General features: G+C 44.2%; 1 long non-coding RNA gene across 3 annotated transcripts in view; it reads left to right on the top strand.

The window, feature by feature from the left end:
- Positions 1-1,713: 1,713 nt before the first annotated feature.
- The window catches only part of LOC141145128 (uncharacterized), a 62,489-nt gene continuing 39,831 nt past the window's right edge, over positions 1,714-24,371 (top strand). Inside the window, exon 1 of one of the 3 annotated variants that reach the window (XR_012244515.1) lies at positions 1,714-2,276. This is a non-coding gene — a long non-coding RNA (uncharacterized lncRNA). The remainder of the gene's footprint in view (positions 2,277-24,371) is intronic. The other 2 variants (XR_012244514.1, XR_012244516.1) reach the window with 2 other exon arrangements.

Here is a 24,371-nt window from a genome sequence, read left to right as displayed (position 1 = left end):
GGTCCGTCGGACCAGCCTACACACGAGCGGGCTTTCCGTCGGACCAGCACACACACGAGCGGACTTTCCGCCCGAAACTGAGTCCGACGGAAAGATTTCAAACATGTTTAAAATCTAGGTCCGGCGGGCTTTTGGGAAGAAGTCCGCCGGAAAAGTCCGCCGCCGCCCACACACGGGCGGATTGTCCGGCACACTCTGGTCCGCCGGACCAAGTATGCCGGAAAGTCCGACCGTGTGTACGCGGCATAAGAATAATGGTAATACAACCACACCATATTTTTCAGTTTTGATATGTGTACGTTTACTTAATAACTTTGCATGACACAATTATTTTCAAATTGTATTTTGAATTTTTTTTAATAATAAAATCAATTTTTTTTATTTCTTTATATTAAAAAAAAATGGAAAAAGTGTTTAGCTTTTATTTATAAGCAAAGCTAATACTATTGCAATTTCAAAAAATATTTTCCCATATTTAGCCTAAATTTGAGGACTTCTAAAATATTTTTATGTTTTCACATTACATGTAATAATGAAAAGCTCAAAACCAAGAAAAAAAATCTTAAAATTACTTATTTTATAGGAGTTACAATCCCAGGATATTCAAAGCACTTCCCCCATCTGCTTCTACTTCTTCCATTTTATTGGAATGGAAGCTAATAGAAAAAAAAAAACAACTTTTTTTTACTAGAGTGTAGACACACATCGGCCGGTTCAATGCGGCAGTCAGTCCAAACAGCCGCCTTTTGTTGAAGTGGCATAAATGAAAAAGATCTGCCGAACGACACCTGATCAGCACTCTCAGCCAATAGCTGAGGCACTGACTGGTGTGTTCTAGCGGGGAGGGGGGCAGTCCCCCTGTCAGAACACAATAGCTCAACGGGAACATTGCATAGTTAGTACAGTGGCTCCTCTCGAGCTCTTCAGTTTTTTTTTTTTGCTCAGCCTGCCTGTTTGAACAAAAAAAACCTGTTATGCCCCGTACACACGATCGGACATTCCGACAACAAAATCCATGGATTTTTTCAGACGGATGTTGGCTCAAACTTGTCTTGCATACACACGGTCACACAAATCTTGTCAGAAATTCCGAACGTCAAGAACGCGGTGACATACAACACGTACGACGATAAAAGGAAGTTCAATAGCCAGTGCAGCTCTTCTGCTTGATTCCGAGCATGCATGGAACTTTGTGCGTTGGAATTGTGTACACATGATCAGAATTTACGACAACAGATTTTGTTCCAGATCTCAAATTTTGTGTGATGGAAATTCCGATAGAAAATGTCTGATGGAGCCTACACATGGTCGGAATTTCCGACAATATTTTCCGTCGGAAAATCCCACCGTGTATACGGTGCAATAGTGTGAACCAGGCTTTAGGGGTAATATTACATGAAAAACATGCCAATAACAACAAGGTATACTGATCATGAGCTTTTTTTTTGTCTATTTTGATATCTTATATGTGTGTCTTGTTCTATGGACACCTTTTAGGGTTATTAGTTAAGAGTGTCCATTTTGGAAATCAGTTTGCATTATTATCTTGATTTATTTTCCAACAAATCACAATGTTTACAGTGGCCCAGCAATGCCAAGTATTTCATCATCCCTGAATAAATATGTAGTGGGTGCTGCAGGCAAAGACTTACATTAACACAGATAAGCCGACAGGATAAAGTTCAGAGTGTCTGCAGCTATGAGGAGTTTCTCCGCCCCCCTCCATTTTCTCTTCACTGACTGCATGTTAACACAGGCATCTGCTCACTCTGCACCCTATTGGCAGGAGGAAGAGAGCTAATTAACGGCACAGTTACAGGAGCCAATGAATGAGACTTTAACAAGCAACAGCAGCTGAGAAGGACTCTGGAATATGCAGTTCCAGCACAAAGCACCCTAATTGACTCTTAAAGGGGCAGGATTACAAATCCCAGAGGGCTGGCTTAGGACTCCATTTTGGAAGGCTGGGGAGATCTCCATGAGGCAGAGAAAGAAACAGATGTGATCTGAGGGGCTGCTGTTACTCACGGAGGGGATCCATCCAGCCACAGTTCCAGAGGTAGGTATGTTGATCCTGCCACAGCTCCAGAAGTCAGTGTTCTGATTCTGCCACAGTTCCAGGAGTCTGACAGTGACAGATGTCCTACCAGAGAGAGACTTCCAGTGCATCTTCATACCAGCTGAGGGCAAGAGGTGATCGAGTCACAAGGTCGCAGGTGAGACACTGAAGTACTACCTGCCAGGGTATCCCTCCTTCTTATCTGGTCACAGGACAGGTGAGAGGGCAAATTGCCCAATTTGCTAACGCATTACCCACTTTTGAACACTGTAGGCAGACATTAAATTTTGGAAGGCCAGAGAGGACCTGTTACTGCCGGATCAAATCCATTGTGCTGCCTAGTGATTTCCTTTCACTGGATTCTGAGAATTAATTGTCTTATATGAGCTCCACCTGCTGGTGAAGATAATCGCAAGGCCTTGCACTTTCAACATTGCTATTTTATTACTCTTAAAAGGGACACATCACTGGTCTTTATATTACCTCATTGCTCATTAGTATTAAAGGTACTATAGGCCGGCCCGGGGTTCCCCTTTAGCCATAGCATTCTACAGCAATCAATAGCTTGCTTGGGGAGTCCATTTAATCTGTGTATATTGATATTATTCTCTTATTGTTGCAAAGTGTTATTGACTGTTCTGAGAACTATTTCAACTGAGTCTTGGCTTTAGCCACGACTTGGCTGACCAATATCCTTTTACGTCTTTTCTCTTGACTAAAAAAATTTGAGAGATTTTAAACAGTTTGAACTGTGTCTGTGTGTCATTACTGTGTTATTCCATTAATCACATTGCTAGGTGTGCCAGAGGGGCTGGGACAGTTCTTTGGGGTTGAGAGGCAGGGTAACGGACTGAACAAGCAAAAGCAGCTTCTTTCGGGGTGTATCGCTACAAAAACTTTTGATAAAAGAAGCCATCCCATAACATTTGCCAATAGATATATTATAGGACTGGTGCTGTTCTCTTTTTCAGCCAGTGATTGGACATGGTATGATCAAAACAATAGTAATTAGTGTAAATTTTGGCTTGCAAGCTACAGTTTTCAGTGATTCATTTTCTAACACCTTATTTTTTGCCAGTAAAAGCATCCTAAAAAAGACACTTTTGAAAAAAGTAAGCATCCAGGTTATTCAACAAGGGGCATACTGTAATGGATGCACTTTGTTCTTTGTTTTTTTTACTGAAAACTATATTTAAAAAAATATAATAATCAAGAAAAGTGCAAAAGTGATAAAATGCATGTAAAGCCAAAATTGTTTTTTTTTTTTTTAGAATGTGGATTGGTAAAACAAGAGGAGGATTGGGTAAAGCATGGATTCATGGCAAACACAATCTGTTCATGGTGAACTGATGCAGCTGTTTGCTGTCATAGCAACCAACTAGCAATAATGCATTTCCTGGCCTTTAAAGTTAGGTCAAGTAACTTAGAATGGCCAATAATGGGGGCTTTGTTATATGCCTGCACCCTTACTATAACTGCAAATGTTCACAGCAGCCATGTGTTATGCTGTGTACACACGACCGGACTTTCGATGGACTGAATCACATCAGACTTTTCGACAGACTCTCGACCGACTTTTCGATGGACTCTCATCGAATCGGACTTGTCTACACACAATCTCACCAAAGTCCAACGGATTTGACCGTGATGATGTACGACCAGACTAGAATAAGGAAGTTTTTAGCCATTAGCCAATAGCTGCCCTAACGTTGGTTTTCGTCCATCAGACTAGCATACAGACGAACTGATTTTTCAACCGGACTCGAGTCCGTCAGAAAGATTTGAAACATGTTCTAAATCTAAAGTCTGTCACATTTTAGACAGAAAAGGTCTGCTGCAGGTCCGATGAAGCCCACAAACGGTTGAATTGTCCGACGAATTTGCTCAGTTGGACAAGTTTGGTTGAAAAGTCCGGCCGTGTGTACATGGCATTAGTGTGTTGAAGTAAATATGGCATGCTGACAGTGTGTAATTAGGAAGAGAATGTGCTATACAGTGCTCTAGAGCAGTGGTTCTCAACCCTGTGCTCAAGTACCCCCAACAGGAGAAAAAGAAAAAACCCCTCAAAAAATGGGTGGGACTTTGAAGGCAACAGAGTAGTAAAAAACAATTTTATTAGTACAGATATACAAATATACAAAAATGCACATAAAAAAAAGTCTGATACAATTCACTGAACAAACAATAAAATAGTAACAAGATGGACACACTGGTGTAGAATTTGAATGTATATTCATGTAGTCTTCCACCTGGGCCTACGCGTTTCTGGACTACCATGTCCCTTCATCAGGGACAACTTGTAGGAGGAATTACACTACATAATGAGATGTAAATTAACGTAATTAGAAATCATATGTATTAAGCACATTGCCTGCATCCTAAACCATTTTGTACAACTTGACATAAAAAAAAAAAATATATATAAGAGAGATGCTTTTTTTTTTTTTTTCTTCTTTGGTTCCTTCAGGCTATTAAGTAGGGGGAGGGGTGATTGCTCACAGGTGCCTGCAGTCTATATAACTGTGTGTAGGACTCATCCTGAGCCTGCTCATTGGGAGATTGCTGGAACTTATACCAAGTGGAACTTTTCTAAGTGGTGAGTTAAAACCAGACGGAGAGTGAACAAGTTTTACTTTTTGTTTGCTGGGTAGCATTTTTGGGGCTTTTCCTTTTAGCTTTTCAATTAGCCTTTTCTGTCACTTTTTAAATAGCTTTTTTTTTTTTTTTTTTTTTTTTTTTTTTTTTTCTTCTTTGGTTCCTTCAGGCTATTAAGTAGGGGGAGGGGTGATTGCTCACAGGTGCCTGCAGTCTATATAACTGTGTGTAGGACTCATCCTGAGCCTGCTCATTGGGAGATTGCTGGAACTTATACCAAGTGGAACTTTTCTAAGTGGTGAGTTAAAACCAGACGGAGAGTGAACAAGTTTTACTTTTTGTTTGCTGGGTAGCATTTTTGGGGCTTTTCCTTTTAGCTTTTCAATTAGCCTTTTCTGTCACTTTTTAAATAGCTTTTTTTTTTTTTTTTTTTTTTCTTCTTTGGTTCCTTCAGGCTATTAAGTAGGGGGAGGGGTGATTGCTCACAGGTGCCTGCAGTCTATATAACTGTGTGTAGGACTCATCCTGAGCCTGCTCATTGGGAGATTGCTGGAACTTATACCAAGTGGAACTTTTCTAAGTGGTGAGTTAAAACCAGACGGAGAGTGAACAAGTTTTACTTTTTGTTTGCTGGGTAGCATTTTTGGGGCTTTTCCTTTTAGCTTTTCAATTAGCCTTTTCTGTCACTTTTTAAATAGCTTTTTTTTTTTTTTTTTTTTTTCTTCTTTGGTTCCTTCAGGCTATTAAGTAGGGGGAGGGGTGATTGCTCACAGGTGCCTGCAGTCTATATAACTGTGTGTAGGACTCATCCTGAGCCTGCTCATTGGGAGATTGCTGGAACTTATACCAAGTGGAACTTTTCTAAGTGGTGAGTTAAAACCAGACGGAGAGTGAACAAGTTTTACTTTTTGTTTGCTGGGTAGCATTTTTGGGGCTTTTCCTTTTAGCTTTTCAATTAGCCTTTTCTGTCACTTTTTAAATAGCTTTTTTTTTTTTTTTTTTTTCTTCTTTGGTTCCTTCAGGCTATTAAGTAGGGGGAGGGGTGATTGCTCACAGGTGCCTGCAGTCTATATAACTGTGTGTAGGACTCATCCTGAGCCTGCTCATTGGGAGATTGCTGGAACTTATACCAAGTGGAACTTTTCTAAGTGGTGAGTTAAAACCAGAGTTTAAAACAGGAGATTATAACAGGGGTCATAGTACCTGTGTAGTGTGAGTACATGAGTGTTGTCTGAGTAGTGTGTGTGGATCGTTAGTACTTGTGTATTGTGTATTGTATACTTGAGTATTGCGAGTGTACATAGGTCTGCGACTGTTCTGCGATTGCACGTAGGTCTGTGAGTACCTGTGTATTGTCTTGTTGTGTACCTGTGTATTGTCTTGTTGTGTACCTGTGTATTGTCTTGAGTATTAGTGCCAGGAAGCTAGCTGTTAGGTAATTTGGACAGGGTAAAATCCCCAAATCCTCACTAAATTTAATAGGTACGATGCCCGGCGGGTGTGGAGAGGCGACTCTTTGTACATCTTGCCGCATGTATGCGTTCCTTGATCATCAGATCGAGGGCGAATACTGCTGTGCAAAATGTAAGCACATTGTTTCCCTGGAAGCCCAGGTTCTGAATCTGGGGAAGCAACTGTCAGCACTGAGAAGTCCCTCCATACTAAATGAGAGCCAGGAACGTACACGGCAGGTGCTGGCAGGGGCCAGCACAGAGGCGGGTGGAGACAAAGAGGTGCTGGCACTAGCAAAGAGTAGATGGGTGACAGTCAGGAGGGGTAGAGGGGGAAAAGCCAGGGAGGCCGATCCAGGACTGGAGCATCCCAATAAGTACGCTACTTTGAGTGTCATTGGTGAAACCAGTCAGGGACCAGCACTGCTGGAGATGAGGGACTCTCCTAGCTGCCGGGGGAAGAACTCCTCCAGTGAGAGTGGGGGGGCAGCAAAGGGAAAGGAAAGACAGATTCTGGTGGTAGGGGACTCAATTCTTAGAAGGACAGAGAGGGCAATCTGTAACCAAGACCTGAAGCGCCGAACAGTATGTTGTCTACCGGGCGCTCGGGTTCGGCACATCACGGATCTTGTGGACAGATTACTGGGAGGGGCTGGGGAAGACCCGGCTGTCATGGTGCACGTTGGCACCAATGACAAAGTCAGAGGCAGATGGAGTGTCCTAAAGAACGATTTTAGGGACTTAGGAGCTAAATTGAGGAAAAGGACCTCCAAGGTAGTATTCTCAGGAATACTACCGGTACATCGAGCCACACCAGAAAGGAAGAGGGAGATTAGGGAAGTAAACAAGTGGCTGAAGAGCTGGTGTAGTAAGGAGGGGTTTGGGTTTCTGGAGGACTGGGCCGACTTCTCAGTTGGTAACCGGTACTATAGAAGGGACGGACTGCACCTAAATGAGGAGGGTGCAGATCTGCTGGGAAGGAAGATGGCCAAAAAGTTAGAGGGGTTTTTAAACTAGGCGATGGGGGGGAGGGTCCAGAGGCAGAGATAGCCAGCGCGGAAGATATTCCAGAGGCTAGTATTGGGGGCATTAGTGGTAGGTTAACCAAAGCACAAAAACACAAGGTGAGTATAGTAGCAAGTCCTAGTTGCAATCTCGAAACACCCAATACGAGGACAATGTGCGACCGGTCTAAACTATGTGGCATGTTCACCAATGCCAGGAGCATGGCGGACAAGATGGGTGAACTAGAGATACTGTTGTACGAGGAGGATTTGGATTTTGTGGGAATTTCAGAGACCTGGTTCAACAGCTCTCATGATTGGCTGGCAAACATTCAAGGGTATACCCTATACCGCAAGGATAGAGAGGGTAAAAAAGGGGGAGGGGTATGCCTATATATCAAGAATAATGTACAAGTGAATGTGAGAGATGACATCACTGAGGGAGCTAGAGAGGAGGTGGAATCCTTATGGGTAGAGCTCCAAAGGGATAAAGCTAAGGGGAAAATAATACTGGGAGTATGCTATAGGCCCCCAAACCTGAGGGAGGAAGTGGAGACGGATCTCCTATCACAAATTGGATTAGCAGCAAGAATGGGAAGTGTTATCATAATGGGGGATTTTAATTATCCAGACATAGACTGGGCGGAGGGAACCGCACATTCATTTAAGGCTCGCCAGTTCCTTAATGTCTTGCAGGACAATTTTATGGGTCAGATGGTAGACGCACCAACTAGAAATAAAACATTACTGGATCTACTGATTACCAACAATACAGACCTGATCACGGATGTGGAAATGCGGGGCAATTTAGGTAACAGTGATCACAGGTCAATTAGTTTCAGTATAAATCACACAAATAGGAAACATAAAGGGAATACAAAGACACTGAATTTCAAAAGAGCCAACTTCCCTAAACTACAAACCTTGCTAAAAGGCATAAACTGGGATAAAATATTAGAAACAAAGAATACGGAGGAGAGATGGGTTTGCTTTAAGAGCATATTAAATAAGGGCATTAGCCAATGTATCCCATTGGGTAATAAATTTAAAAGAGCGAACAAAAGTCCTGGATGGCTTAACTCCAATGTAAAAATGCATATAAAAGCAAAGGAGAAGGCCTTCAAAAAATACAAGGTTGAGGGATCATCCTCAGCATTCAGACTTTATAAAGAATGCAATAAGAAATGTAAGGGTGCAATTAGGACAGCTAAGATAGAACATGAAAGACACATAGCGGAGGAGAGCAAAAAAAATCCCAAGAAATTCTTTAAGTATGTAAACAGTAAAAAAGGGAGGACAGACCATATTGGCCCCATAAAGAATGAGGAAGGACATCTGGTTACAAAGGATGGGGAGATGGCGAAGGTATTGAATTTATTCTTCTCCTCAGTCTTCACGAGTGAATCGGGGGGCTTCAGTAACCAAAACTGCAGTGTTTATCCTCATGACACAACACAGGAAGCACCTACATGGTTAACAGAGGACGGAATTAAAATTAGACTTGAGAAACTTAACATTAATAAATCACCGGGACCAGATGGCTTGCATCCGAGGGTACTTAGGGAACTCAGTCAAGTGATTGCCAGACCGTTGTTCCTAATTTTTACAGATAGTCTACTGACTGGAATGGTACCAGCTGATTGGAGAAAAGCCAATGTAGCACCTATATTTAAAAAGGGACCAAAATACATCCCTGGGAATTACAGACCAGTTAGCCTAACATCGATAGTATGTAAACTCTTGGAGGGGATGATAAGGGACTATATACAGGATTTTAGTAATACGTACGATATCATTAGCAGTAATCAGCATGGATTCATGAAGAATCGTTCTTGCCAAACCAATCTATTAACCTTCTATGAGGAGGTGAGTTGCCATCTAGATAAAGGAAGGCCTGTAGACGTGGTGTATCTGGATTTTGCAAAAGCATTTGACACAGTTCCCCATAAACGTTTACTGTACAAAATAAGGTCTGTTGGCATGGACCATAGGGTGAGTACATGGATTGAAAACTGGCTACAAGGGCGAGTTCAGAGGGTGGTGATAAATGGGGAGTACTCAGAATGGTCAGGGGTGGGTAGTGGGGTGCCCCAGGGTTCTGTGCTGGGACCAATCCTATTTAATTTGTTCATAAACGATCTGGAGGATGGGATAAACAGTTCAATCTCTGTATTTGCAGACGATACTAAGCTAAGCAGGGCAATAACTTCTCCGCAGGACGTGGAAACCTTGCAAAAAGACCTGAACAAATTAATGGGGTGGGCGACTACATGGCAAATGAGGTTCAATGTAGAAAAATGTAAAATAATGCATTTGGGTGGCAAAAATATGAATGCATTCTATACGCTGGGGGGAGAACCTCTGGGTGGGAAAAGGATCTAGGATGGAAAAGGACCTGGGGGTCCTAGTGGATGATAGGCTCAGCAATGGCAGGCAATGCCAAGCTGCTGCTAACAAAGCAAACAGAATATTGGCATGCATTAAAAGGGGGATCAACTCCAGAGATAAAACGATAATTCTCCCGCTCTACAAGACTCTGGTCCGGCCGCACCTAGAGTATGCGGTCCAGTTCTGGGCACCAGTCCTCAGGAAGGATGTACTGGAAATGGAGCGAGTTCAAAGAAGGGCAACAAAGCTAATAAAGGGTCTGGAGGATCTTAGTTATGAGGAAAGGTTGCGAGCACTGAACTTATTCTCTCTGGAGAGGAGACGCTTGAGAGGGGATATGATTTCAATTTACAAATACCGGACTGGTGACCCCTCAATAGGGATAAAACTTTTTCGCAGAAGAGAGTTTACTAAGACTCGTGGCCACTCATTAAAATTAGAAGAAAAGAGGTTTAATCTTAAACTACGTAGAGGGTTCTTTACTGTAAGAGCGGCAAGGATGTGGAATTCCCTTCCACAGGCGGTGGTCTCAGCGGGGAGCATTGATAGCTTCAAGAAACTATTAGATAAGCACCTGAATGACCACAACATACAGGGATATACAATGCAATACTGACACATAATCACACACATAGGTTGGACTTGATGGACTTGTGTCTTTTTTCAACCTCACCTACTATGTAACTATGTAACTATGATACACATACCCAAGTATAGTCAGTAAAGAAAGTTCACTGTCAAAGTCTCGGAGGTGAGTACACACCGAACGCCACAGAAATCCAAAACAGGAAACGGGCGTATGTCTGGCCCCGCCCTATCCACACTGGTCCCACCGTGTGACCCCAAAGGAGCGAGCTCAGAAGGGGCGACACTATCCCAGGGGAGTCCGATTGAAAAAGAACCAAAAGGGGGGATTGTCTGAAACAAAGAAAAAACCCAAATAGACTGGTGTCCCTCTACAAACGGAGAACCCCTGTAATAATAATCGCCACAGCATGGACGCAGAGCCCCATGTCCACCGTGCGGATCCGCGTCCAGGCGGGGGGTGGGGATGAAAGTAATCTAGTGTACATAACTTACCCTAGTAATAGTTCATGAAAGGAATTGTTAAGGAGAGTAAACCAAGGACCCGGAGATAACAGAGAGAAAACGGAGGCCCCTAGATGCAAGCAGCTCCAAGGGTCACCGAGGATAGCGACTTCCTACACAGACAAGATCTGTAATATAATATAAAAACACCTGATCACAAAAACGGAAACAGGAATACCCTCTGAGTATAGCAATATATGGTATACATTGCATAAGAACTCCATCAGAAACAGGCAACATGGAGCCTACAGCAAAATGGAGGTACAAATAAAAAGGCAAAAAGAAGAGGGCGGAGGGCAGCATTACCGTCTTGGTTGTAGGGCTGCACTGCAGTGTGCTGGGGAGCTCCGTTCATCCAATCCACCGCCGCCGCCGAGCAGGACAGTGACACTGACTCGGCGTCCGGTGTCTTGCCGAATAAGTTCCTTCGGCGGATAGGTTCCCCCCTGTACTGCGCAGGCGCGGCGCCTGTGCAGTACGTACTACTGTCGGCCGCCGGAGATAGCCGAAGCTCAAACGCTTCAATCAGCTGTACACGGCGCCTGCGCTCTGGGTCCAGGTTCCTTCCCCACTATCCAAGTGGACCTAGAGGGGGAATCTAAAAGTGCCGAGCGCAGCGAGGCCGTGCCCGAAGCGTGGCGAGCGAAGCGAGCCCGCGAGGGGCCCTCTTACAGGCGCCGTGTACAGCTGATTTTCAGCTGTTCCGCTTCGGCTATTTCCGCCGCCTTCTACTGCGCATGCGCAGTAGAGGGGGGAACTAATCCGCCGAGCGGAACTTTCTCGGCAGAACACCGGCGGCTTAATATGTAGTAAGAGGAGGACAGGTGCGGTGCTGATTGGCGTGCTAGTTCCGCCCATCGTGACGCCGCTCCGTATAGAGATAGGAGGAGATGGGAGCCATGGTATCACCATGACGCCGCTCCGCCTGGGGGAAGGAAGGAATGCAAACCATGGCAACAGCGGAGAGCGTCTAAATGGCGACATTCTCCTGACACTTCTCAATAGTGCCGTAGAAAAGGCCCACACAAGCTCCTCACTCGTCAGTGAGGTATAAGGCATATACCCAGCCTAGATATGGTGCCCATAACAGGGGGGGAAACAGAAGGTAGGGGACTGCACATACAGCTCCAGATATACATAATGGAGCAAAGGGTGAATAGATGAAAGAAGAGGCAGGCAAAAAAATGGGTAAAAATTACACGAAAATAACTAGAATGGTCATTAAACCTACCAGAATAATCGTGCCTAGTCGCCGCCTCAACCCACAAGTGGTTACTCATAGATACCCGAGGGGGGGAGGGACCCTGAACAACCGCTGCACAGCACCCCCCACAGCAGAGCATCCTAAACCACCGGGTCCGCAGGTGAGGACAAGCAACAATGTTGCTGCCCATCCCCCCACGGCATAAACCAAGCGCCTAACAAGAGGCCCCCCAATGGGATAGTAGATCCCGGGAGGCCCCCGTGCGCCGGGCGGGACAGGGAGGGGCCAGAGGACTGTGATTGACAAATACTCCTCAAAAGAGAGACCGACAGTGTGACCGACAGTGTGCCTAAAAACATGACAAAATGCCTGTATATACAAGGCTGCAGGGGGGAGAGACAGGGGTATGCATAATAAAAGATGGCCAAACATGACAGAAGACACATATTCAGAAACTGATTAATTGATAAACAATCGGGCACTCGACCAACCTTCAAGCATCCAACCCCACTGCTAATATGAGTGATCAAGCAGAAAAAAGGCTTTCAAATTGGAGAATAGGGATGAGCTTCGAGTTCGAGTCGAACTCATGTTCGACTCGAACATTGGCTGTTCGCAAGTTCGCCGAACAGCGAACAATTTGGGGTGTTCGCGGCAAATTCGAATGCCGCGGAACACCCTTTAAAAGTCTAAGGGAGAAATCAAAAGTGCTAATTTTAAAGGCTAATATGCAAGTTATTGTCATAAAAAGTGTTTGGGGACCCAGGTCCTGCCCCAGGGGACATGGATCAATGCAAAAAAAAGTTTTAAAAACGGCCGTTTTTTCAGGTGCAGTGATTTTAATAATGCTTAAAGCAGGGCCGTCTTTAATATTGACTGGACCCTGGGCAAACATTTTCTTGGGTCCCCTCTTCCATGCAATTTCACTCTCCACATGCTTTGAGACATACAATAAATAGCAACTAGACTCAAAATCAGTTTACTGAATCAGATCAGGCAGCGATTGCGATTGGTTTCCGGAGGTTACAGTGTATCATTATCGCTCAATGACCGGTTGCTAGAGGTTACAGCACACATTATGGCTCACTGTTTATTTTCTAAAGGGTTACAGCACATGACTTCTGCTTGTTGATTGGTTGCTAGAGAATACTATACATCAATACTGCTCACTAATTGGTTGCAAGGGGTTAGTCACAGCATTACTGCTCACTGATTGGTTGCTAAAGGTTACTGCACATCAACTCCTCACTGCCTGCACACCATGAACTGGGGAGGTGAGGGGACCATTAATTGTTAATGACACTCTCATGTCTCATGGCTGTGATGTGCGTATTTACATACACCAAAATTCAGGTTGCATTGGAAGGTTCCACCTCCAATTTGCTTACCTTTGCAGAACAGGCTGATGTTGGGCTGAATGAACACAGTTGTAGGCAGGATTTTCAAGCATGCTCTTTTACCTCTCCAGTGGGCAGCATTCAGCAGAAGTGATGGTAGATATGACCTCAGGGGGATATGATATACATATGAATGCTGCCTCAATTTACATATCAATACAGTGGTTACCTGACTTTTTACATATTAATGCCGCCGCTATTTACTTATCAATGCTGGTTATTTACATATAAACACAAGGTCTGCAGGTGAGTCATCTGTACATGGCAATAGGGCAGAGCTGGGCAGCAGCAACAGAACTTTACAGTGGGATATCAGGACACAGCATGGGACTAAAACTTCAAGGGATAAGTGAATTTAAACTGGGATAGTTGGCAAGTATGAGGCAGCTGCTTTGGGCCCCACAACAATGATGGGGCCCAGGGCAGCTGCCCCTTTTGCCCTGCCTTAAAAACGGTTCTGGCTTAAAGTCAAACAATAAAAGTGTAATATCCCTTTAAATTTCGTACCTGGGGGGTGTCTATAGTATGCCTGTAAAGGGGCGCATGTTTCCTGTGTTTAGAACAGTCTGACAGCAAAATGACATTTTGAAGGAAAAAACTCATTTAAAACTACCCGCGGCTATTGCATTGCCGACAATACACATAGAAGTTCATTGATAAAAACGGCATGGGAATTCCCCAAAGGGGAACCCCGAACCAAAATTTAAAAAAAAAAATGACGTGGGAGTCCCCCTAAATTCCATACCAGGCCCTTCAGGTCTGGTATGGATATTAAGGGGAACCCCGGCCAAAATTAAAAAAAAAAAATGACGTGGGGTTCCCCCTAAATTCCATACCAGACCCTTCAGGTCTGGTATGGATTTTAAGGGGAACCCCGCGCCAAAAAAAAAAAAAAAAAACGGCGTGGGGTCCCCCAAAAAATCCATACCAGACCCTTATCCGAGCACGCAACCTGGCAGGCTGTAGGAAAAGAGGGGGGGACGAGAGTGTGCCCCCCCCTCCTGAACCGTACCAGGCCACATGCCCTCAACATTGGGAGGGTGCTTTGGGGTAGCCCCCCAAAACACCTTGTCCCCATGTTGATGAGGACAAGGGCCTCATCCCCACAACCCTGGCCGGTGGTTGTGGGGGTCTGCGGGCGGGGGGCTTATCGGAATCTGGAAGCCCCCTTTAACAAGGGGACCCCCAGATCCCGGCCCCCCCCCTGTGTGAAATGGTAAGGGAGTACAAAAGTACCCCTACCATTTCACTAAAAAACTGTCAAAAATGTTAAAAATGACAAGAGACAGTTTTTGACAATTCCTTTATTTAAATACTTCTTCTTTCTTCTATCTTCCTTCATCTTCTGGTTCTTCTGGCTCTTCTGGTTCTTCCTCCGGCGTTCTCGTCCAGCATCTCCTCCACGGCGTCTTCTATCTTCTTCTCCTCGGGCCGCTCCGCACCCATGGCATGGGGGGAGGCTCCCGCTCTTCTTCTTCATCTTCTTCTCTTCTTCTCTTCTTCTCTTCTTCATTTTCTTCTCCGGGCCGCTCCGCATCCATGCTGGCATGAAGGGAGGCTCCCGCTGTGTGACGGCGCTCCTCGTCTGACAGTTCTTAAATAACGGGGGTGGGGCCACCCGGTGACCCCGCCCCCCTCTGACGCATGGGACGGGACTTCCCTGTGGCATTCCCCGTGACGTCACAGGGAAGTCCCGTCATGTCCTGTGCGTCAGAGGGGGGCGGGGTCACCGGGATGTCATTTTGCTGTCAGACTGTTGTAAACACAGGAAACATGCGCCCCTTTACAGGCATACTATAGACACCCCCCAGGTACGAAATTTAAAGGGATATTACACTTTTATTGTTTGACTTTAAGCATTATTAAAATCACTGCTCCTGAAAAAACGTCCGTTTTTAAAACTTTTTTTTGCATTGATCCATGTCCCCTGGGGCAGGACCCAGGTCCCCAAACACTTTTTATGACAATAACTTGCATATTAGCCTTTAAAATTAGCACTTTTGATTATTCATGTTCGTGTCCCATAGATTTTAACAGTGTTCGCATGTTGGAGCGAACTTTTTTCCTGTTCGCATGTTCTGGTGCGAACCGAACAGGGGGGTGTTCGGCTCATCCCTATTGGAGAACTCCAACAGGCGGGAGTACCCCCAACAGGCCACGTTTTTGGAATTTCTGTTAGATAAAGTAGCTGTCCAAAATACCAAGCAATTGACTCTGATTTAAAGCACCTGTGCAAGATAAAGGAAAACCTGCAAACATGGCCTGTTGAGTGTACTGGAGGACCACTGCTCTAGAGTGCTATACACAGTGCTGTTTGGTGCTTCATTATTGTGAATTGCAGTGGGGTGGGCTACATAGTAGTGTATATCCCCCACTTCCCCCACACTTACTGTGCATAGACTTAACACTTCTTTCTAGGTTAAAAAGCAAACAAAAAAATAGTGGCTTAAGGTTTTCATTTTTTTTGTGGGGAGGTATATTTTATTTTAATTTATTTTTGCTAGGGTTATTTTTGTTTTGGGGTTAGCAGCATGAACTTGGGACTTGAGGAATCTTCCTCTTCTTTCTCCTCCCAGTTACAGAACATTCAGTTTTCTGCAGCCTTCTCTTCTTCTATGGAAGAATGTGGAAGATTTCTTGCTTTCATATATTGAAGAAAAAAGCACCAAGAACATAGAAGTAGAGCAGCATATGACAGTGATATCCCCGCAACTTCAGGTTACTGCCAAGTGGGTTCCTGTGATGAAGAGAATGAGGATGAAGAGGTAGCAGAGCATATATGTTCATGCCAACGATTAAAGAAAAGGGAAGTGAGGGAGAGGCAAAACAGCAGCAAGGGAGGATTTCATTCAGGAATAGCTACCAGAGGAAGGAACAAAAGAGCCACTCTGTTCCACCGTGATGGCACCACCCAATGGGTAGAAGATTATTATTATTATCATACAAGATTGATATAGCGCCTACAGTTTGTGCAGAGCTTTACACCAAGATGGCAGACAGTACAGTTACAATACAATTCAATACAAGAGGAATCAGAGGATTCTGCTCATTAGAGCTTACAATCTAGAAGGGGGGGTCAAGTGAAAAAAAAGGTAATAACTGTAGAGGATGAGTTGATGGAAAAAATGAAAATACAGTTGTTAGGTGTGGGTAGGATAGGCTTCTCTGAAGAGGAGGGTTTTCAGGGATCGTCTAAAAACTAATAGAGTAGGAGATAATTGGACAAATTGGGGTAAGGAGTTCCATAGGATTGGAAAGGCTATGAAAAAGTCCTGGAGGCGAGCATGGGAAGAGGTGATGATGGAGCTAGAGCAGGAGGTCTTGAGAGGAATGAAGAGAACGATTAGGTTGGTATTTGTTTTTTTTTCCAATAAATTTTTATTGAGTTTTACATATTACAGGTTATGAAGTCATAGTAAGGAACAGGAACATGAACATGTAAATGTAAGTTTACAGACTAGATATTGTAAGTATAGTCTGAATAGCGATTTTATGAATAACGTTCTATGAGAAAGAAAAAATCGTTAACAAAGTCATTATAAACATAGGGTAGAACAGTTGACCTGGAATGATAGGAGGAGGGGTGGGGTAAGGAGGAGAGGGGTGCAAGAGGAAGGAGGGGCAAGGAGGGATAAGGGAAGGGGGGGGAGCTTCAACCTTAAACCTTACTTCAATCGTTAATTCTTTTTTGAGTACCAATGGACCCATGGGTTCCAGCAAGTTAGTGTCTTTGTATGGGATTGTTTGCTGCGTGACAAAAGGGTTTCATAAGTGAAATGGGTTTGTACTAAGTTAGTAACTTCCATAAGGGAGGGAATGTTGTCAGATTTCCAGTTTCTAGTGATCAAGAGTTTGGTAGCTAGGAGGACGTTTGTAATCACTGTTCTTTGGTGTATGGGAAAATCTTCTATTGTCAGATTAAGAATGGCTAAGTGTGGAGTAATTGTAACCGAGTTATGGAGTATGTCTTGGAGTATGGATTCCACATGTTTCCAAAGCTGGGTTACATTTGGGCAAGACCAAAGAATGTGGAGGAGGGTGCCCGTATGGCCACAGTTTCTCCAGCAGTCGTGTGAGGCGTGTTTGTGGAATTTGGCCAGTCTGGACGGAGTTAGGTACCATCTCATTAACGTTTTTTGGGTAATTTCCCAAAGGGAGGTGCAAGTTGTTGCTTTGTAAATAGATGTGATTGCCTGTTGCCATTGGGGATCTGTGAATTGTGTCTGTAGGTCAGTTTCCCAGTCAAGGAGAGGTTTGGTTTTGCTGAACATGTTTTTTTCTTGTAGGAATGAGTATATGAGGGAAGTCCCTTTAGTGTTAGAGTGTTCTGTAAAGAAGTAGTTCCATAGTTTCAAGGGTAGTTTTCCTTCTAGAGAAGCAGTTTTGTAATCTGAAGTAGCTGAGGAAGTCTTTGGAGGTTGCATTGAGGTCTTTGCCTATTTGTGAGAAGGATTTGCAGGTTGTTAGATCGCAAAGTTCTTGTGTGTATGTTACCCGGTCAGTAATCCAGGATGGGAGTGTTAAGTCAGGAGTAAGAAGCTTTAAGGTGTTTAAAGGAATGTGTACTGGTTTCGTCAGTACATGTGACCATTTGGTATTGTGTAGTGTACACCACACTTTAACTGAGGCTTGGACAGTGGGTGAGTAGTGGAAAATGTGAGGATTATGTGTAGAGGTACTAAATAAGCAGTTGGCGAGGTTTGTGCCCGGTGTCTTGTGATTTTCTATATTGTCCTGAGAGTTTTGGGTGAGGTATTCATTCGTTCTTTCATTTGTGATAGAATGGTGGCATTGTAGTAGTCTTTGATGTCTATGTATCCCATTCCCCCCACGGATCTATGTTTAATAAGTTTTGTGTGACTACATCTAGATTTTTTCCCTTGTTAAACAAATTGGCTTAGGATGGATTGGAGAGATTTCAGGTAGGTAGATGAAAGTGGTATAGGAAGCGTGTGAAATATGTAGAGCAACCGTGGCAATACCATCATTTTAAAGGCTGCCAGGCCATGTTTGGAGAGTTTTGTGGTTTCAGTAAGCATCATCGGTTTGGCGTCTGTTTAGTTGTGTGCGAAAAGACCTCTAGTGGATTTGGTGAGATTAATGCCGAGGTAGGGAATACTATCCTCCGCCCATGGGTAAGGATATTGGGTCTGGAGTAGATTACTAGTGGTTGCATCAATGCCCAGGTCTAGAATGTAGGATTTATGTTCATTAACTTTGTAGTAAGATAAAGTACTAAACCTTTTCAGTAGCGATTGGACCGAAGCCAGGGAAGAGTGAGGGTTTGTGATCATCATTATCATGTCGTCTGCAAATAAATTTATTTTGTGTTCTGTGGTTCCAATGGTGAAGCCTGATATTGTAGAGTGGGATCTGACATGTTCTGCTAAGGGTTCCATAATTAGGTTAAAAATGATTGGTGAGAGCGGACAACCTTGTCGGGTGCCATTAGTGATGGAGAATGGCTTAGACAGCATCTCCGACGTATAGACCTGCGTTGATGGGGAGGAATACAGAGCCATTATGGCTGCCAGAATGGGGCCCTGAAAACCAAATTTGCCAAGGGTTGTTTCAAGATATTTCCAATTTCCTATCGAACGCCTTCTCTGCATCCAAGGACAGGAGCAGAGAAGGCGTTCTAGATATCTCAGCATGATGGATTATGTGGATAATTCTACGAGTGGCATCAGTTGTCTGCTTCCCTTTTGTGAAGCCTGATTGGTCCTTATGTATTAGAAGGGGCATTAGGTTGAGTAATCTGTTGGCTATTATTTTGGCATAGATTTTTGTGTCCACATTGAGAAGAGATATGGGTCAGAAGTTTTGTGCAGAGGTAGGCTCTTTCCCCAGCTTCCGTAGTGTAACAATTAAGGCATTTAGCATTTCTGGGGGGAGAGAGGAGGAGGAGGCAGCGTCATTGTACACTTTGGTCAGATATGATGTTAGCACAGTTCCAAATTGTTTGTAATACTCTCCTGTAAGACCATCTGGGCCAGGAGATTTGTTAGAGGGAAGTGATGAAATTATATTTTTGATTTCTAGATCTGTAAATGGGGTATTCAGGGAGTCTAGTTGTTCTGTGGTCAGTTTAGGGAGGTTGATCTCATTGAGAAATGCCTCTATGTCAGGTAGAGATGGCTGTGTGACATATGTGTCATCTTTTAAATTATAAAGTGTATTGTAGTAGTAACTAAATTCGTCTGCAATAGCTTGTGGATCTATCAGTTTCTGTTTAGTAGCTGGGTGGAATAGATGGGTAATTTTGGTTTTGGAATAGTAACCTTTAAATTCTATTGGCCAATGCCTTTCCGGCTTTGTTACCAGTAGAGTAGTGTTGAGCTCTAAAATGCTTATGTGCTCTTTCAAAGGATTCTAGAAGGAGAGATTTTAATTCCTCTCTAAGGGAGTCTAATTTAGTCTTGGTTAATGGATCTGGATTAGTTTGGTTTTGGTGTTCTAGCGTTTTAATATCGGCAGTAATTGTGTTTAGACGCTGTGATCTCCTCCTCCTCTCTCTAGCAGTAAGTTGAATAAGGATCCCCCTTATGAATGCCTTATGGGCATTCCAAAGAACGGTATAATTGCTAACAGATCTTGCATTAGTATTAAAGTATTATGTTAAACGCTTTCTAATATGAGAAGAATGGATCAGTGGGTGGAGAATCGCAGTATTCGCTCTCCATATCCGTGTACAGGAAATCTTCAGCGAGTCTTCTATGGTCATTGTAACCGGAACGTGGTCAGACCACGTAATGGTCAATATCTCCGTGGAGGAGATTTTGGGCAAAGTCCATTTATCCATTAGGAAGTAGTCAATCCGAGTGTAAGAGTTGTGTCTAGGGGAGAAAAAGGAGTAGTCCCTTTCGGTGGTGTGATGGCATCTCCACACATCAAATAGGTCATGAGATCGAATGAATGGTCCCATAGGAGATGTAACTCTGGTTGAGTGGGAAGAAGAGTTGATGGAGTTGTCAGGTACTATGTTAAAGTCCCAACACATGACAAGGTGTCCTTGTTTAAAGCGATTGATTTTTTTCATCAATTTGGACAGAAAGTGAATCTGTTTCTTGTTGGGGGCATATACTGATACGATGGTGTAATTATCGTTGTTTAACCAGTTGCCGACCGCCGCACGACGATGTATGTCGGCAGAATGGCACGGGCAGGCAAAAGGACTTACAGGTACGTCCTTGCCTGCCCGCGGGTGGGGGGTCCGATCGGACCCCCCCGGTACCTGCGGCAGTCGGCAAATCTTCCCCGGCGATCGGTGGTGAGGGGGAGGCCATCCATTCGTGGCCCCCCTCGCGATCGCTCCCAGCCAATGGGATAATTTCCCTGCCTCTGTATTGTACACAGAGGCAGAGGAAATGATGTCATCTCTCCTCGGCTCGGCATTTTCCGTTCTGGCGCCGAGGAAAGAAGACTGGAATGTGAGTGCACCAACACACACACACACACACTCAGTAGAACATGCCAGGCACACATTACACCCCCGATCCCCCCCGATTACCCCCGATCACCCCCCCCCCGTCACACTGATACCAAGCAGTTTTTTTTTTTCTGATTACTGCATGGTGTCAGTTTGTGACAGTTAGTGTGGTAGGGCAGTTAGGGTTAGCCCCCTTTAGGTCTAGGATAACCCCCTAACCCCCCCAATAAAGTTTTAACCCCTTGATCACCCCCCGTCGCCAGTGTCGCTAAGCGATCATTTTTCTGATTGCTGCATTAGTGTCACTGGTGACGCTAGTTAGGGAGGTAAATATATAGGTTCGCCGTCAGCTTTTTATAGCGACAGGGACCCCCATATACTACCTAATAAATGTTTTAAACCCTTGATTGCCCCCTAGTTAACCCTTGCACCACTGATCACCGTATAACCGTTACGGGTGACACTGTTTGTTTATTTTTTTATAGTGTCAGGGCACCCGCCATTTATTACCGAATAAAGGTTTAGCCCCCTGATCGCCCGGCGGTGATATGCGTCGCCCCAGGCAGCGTCAGATCAGCGCCAGTACCGCTAACACCCACGCACGCAGCATAAACCTCCCTTAGTGGTATAGTATCTGATCGGATCAATATCTGATCCGATCAGATCTATACTAGTGTCCCCAGCAGTTTAGGGTTCCCAAAAACGCAGTGTTAGCGGGATCAGCCCAGATACCTGCTAGCACCTGCGTTTTGCCCCTCCTCTCAGCCCAGCCCACCCAAGTGCAGTATCGATCGATCACTGTCACTTACAAAACACTAAACGCATAACTGCAGCATTTGCAGAGTCAGGCCTGATCCCTGCGATCGCTAACAGTTTTTTTGGTAGCGTTTTGGTGAACTGGCAAGCACCAGCGGCCTAGTACACCCCGTTCGTAGTCAAACCAGCACTGCAGTAACACTTGGTGACGTAGCGAGTCCCATAAGTGCAGTTCAAGCTGGTGAGGTGGCAAGCACAAATAGTGTCCCGCTGCCACCAAGAAGACATACACAGGCCCGTCGTGCCCATAGTGCCCTCCCTGCAGCATTCGCCAATCCTAATTGGGAACCCACCACTTCTGCAGCACCCGTACTTCCCCCATTCACATCCCCAACCAAATGCAGTCGGCTGCATGAGAGGCATTTTCTTTATGTCCTCCCGAGTACCCCTACCCAACTAACCCCCCCAAAAAAGATGTTGTGTCTGCAGCAAGCGTGGATATAGGCGTGACACCCGCTATTATTTTCCCTCCTGTCCTGAGAATCCTGGTTTTGAATGTTGGAGAATGTTTTGAACGCTACCATGCACTAGTTGAGTATTAGCGTATGGTACAGCATTGCAACTAGGCACACTTTCACAGGGTCTCCCAAGATGCCATCGCATTTTGAGAGACCCGAACCTGGAACTGGTTACAGTTATAAAAGTTACAGTTACAAAAAAAAGTGTAAAAAAAAAAAAAATATATAAAATAAAAAACGTGGCTAGGCTCCCAAAAAGTCCCACACATGTGGTATCCCCATACTCAGGAGAAGAAGCTAAATGTATTTTGGGGTGCAATTCCACATATACCCATGGCCTGTGTGACCAATATATCATTTAGTGACAACTTTGTGAAAAAAAAAAAAAAAAAATTGTCACTTTCCCGCAACTTGTGTCAAAATATAAAATATTCCATGGACTCAACATGCCTCTCAGCAAGTAGCTTGGGGTGTCTACTTTCCAAAATGGGGTCATTTGGGGGGGGGGTTGTGCCATCTGGGCATTTTATGGCCTTCAAAACTGTGATAGGTAGTGAGGAGTGAAATCAAAAATTTACGCCCTTAGAAATCCTGAAGGCGGTGATTGGTTTTCGGGGCCCCGTACACGGCTAGGCTCCCAAAAAGTCCCACACATGTGGTATCCCCGTACTCAGGAGAAGCAGCTGAATGTATTTTGGGGTGCAATTCCACATATGCCCATGGCCTGTGTGAGCAATATATCATTTAGTGACAACTTTTTGTAATTTTTTTTTTTTTTGTCATTATTCAATGACTTGGGACAAAAAAAAATTAATATTCATTGAGCTCAACATGCCTCTGAGCAATTTCCTTGGGGTGTCTACTTTCCAAAATGGGGTCATTTGGGGGGGGGTTGTACTGCCCTGCCATTTTAGTACCTCAAGAAATGACATAGGCAGTCATAAACTAAAAGCTGTGTAAATTCCAGAAAATGTACCCTAGCTTGTAGACGCTATAACTTTTGCGCAAACCAATAAATATACACTTATTGACATTTTTTTTACCAAAGACATGTGGCCGAATATATTTTGGCCTAAATGTTATGACTAAAATTGAGTTTATTGGATTTTTTTTATAACAAAAAGTAGAAAATATCATTTTATTTTCAAAATTTTCGGTCTTTTTCTGTTTATAGCGCAAAAAATAAAAATGGCAGAGGTGATCAAATACTATCAAAAGAAAGCTCTATTTGTGGGAAGAAAAGGACGCAAATTTCGTTTGGGTACAGCATTGCATAGCCGCGCAATTAGCAGTTAAAACGACGCAGTGCCAAATTGTAAAAAGTGCTCTGGTCAGGAAGGGAGTAAATCCTTCCGGGGCTGAAGTGGTTAATGTACAATTCAATGCCAGATATCTACCGTCAACATTCTGAAGGCTGTCATGTAGGGTGAATGAGCATGTAGATTTAATAGCTGTCAGGACCCGAGGCTTTAAAGATGTTTGAAAAATTCTTATCGGAGCACTGAGGTTCGGCGTTGGTTTTAAAGTGCGCACAGGACATCGCAGTGAGAATCCTGTGCAGTTCACCACAGAGATGTCCTTTTGGCAGGGTGATTGAGTCCTTTTACGTTCAGTGACAGAAATTTGGGCATTTTGAAAGTGGTGCGTATAGGTAGTGGAGTAAGGTACTACTTACAGTTACTCAGATGGGTAAATTGCTCGAGGAGGTTGGTTGTTGTTAGAAGTCCTGGATCAGAGGGACTTGAGCTGTCATGGATAAGGAAGGAAGGGAGAAAAACAGCAAGGTAGTTAGTGATAAACAAGAGGGTAAGGGAAAACAGGTGTCAGCAGTGTGTTAGGGGACTGCTGAATGTGGCTGAGGGTAAAGTTCGTAAACTAACTGCAACGAGCAGGTACTGAATCGGAGTGCTTATCTGAGATTGGATTCACAGCATCACTGATTTGGAAGTCATTTGTTGTAGTGGTGAGAATGACCGGAGTTGAAGGATTGCGCGTTTGGTTTGTGGGTCACTGGGGTTGGAGGGTCACTGTCAGGAATGATACCCCATGTTTTGAGCAATTGTATGCCCTCTTCGACGGTATGGATATTGTGGCGTGTTCCATTTCTGGTAACCATCAGCTTGGTTGGGAACCCCCATTGAAATGGGATCTTATGATTATTGAGGGGTTTTGTGATTGTTTGCAGTTGACGTCTCTGTTGACAAGTGTATTGAGAGATGTCAGCAAAAAGTTGCAGCTTTGCATATGGATGTGGGAGCTGTCCCAGGTGTCTGGATTGTGTAAGGAGCATGTCCTTGGTGTGGTAGAAATGGATGCGCATCAGAGTATCCTGAGGTACTTCTGCTTGTAGGTGAGGAGGTTTTAGGAGACGATGGATGCGATCGATGATCGTCTCGATCGGTGGGAGATCTGGGAGAAGTGTTAAGATCAACTTCCTAGCGTAGGAGTTGAGATCTGCTGGTAGGATAGTTTCAGGGATTC

The sequence above is a fragment of the Aquarana catesbeiana genome, linkage group LG05, assembly GCF_042186555.1.
Source record: "Aquarana catesbeiana isolate 2022-GZ linkage group LG05, ASM4218655v1, whole genome shotgun sequence".
Lineage (NCBI taxonomy): Eukaryota > Metazoa > Chordata > Amphibia > Anura > Ranidae > Aquarana > Aquarana catesbeiana.
Note: the sequence above shows the minus strand (reverse complement) of the source record. Positions and strands in the feature narration are given on the sequence as shown.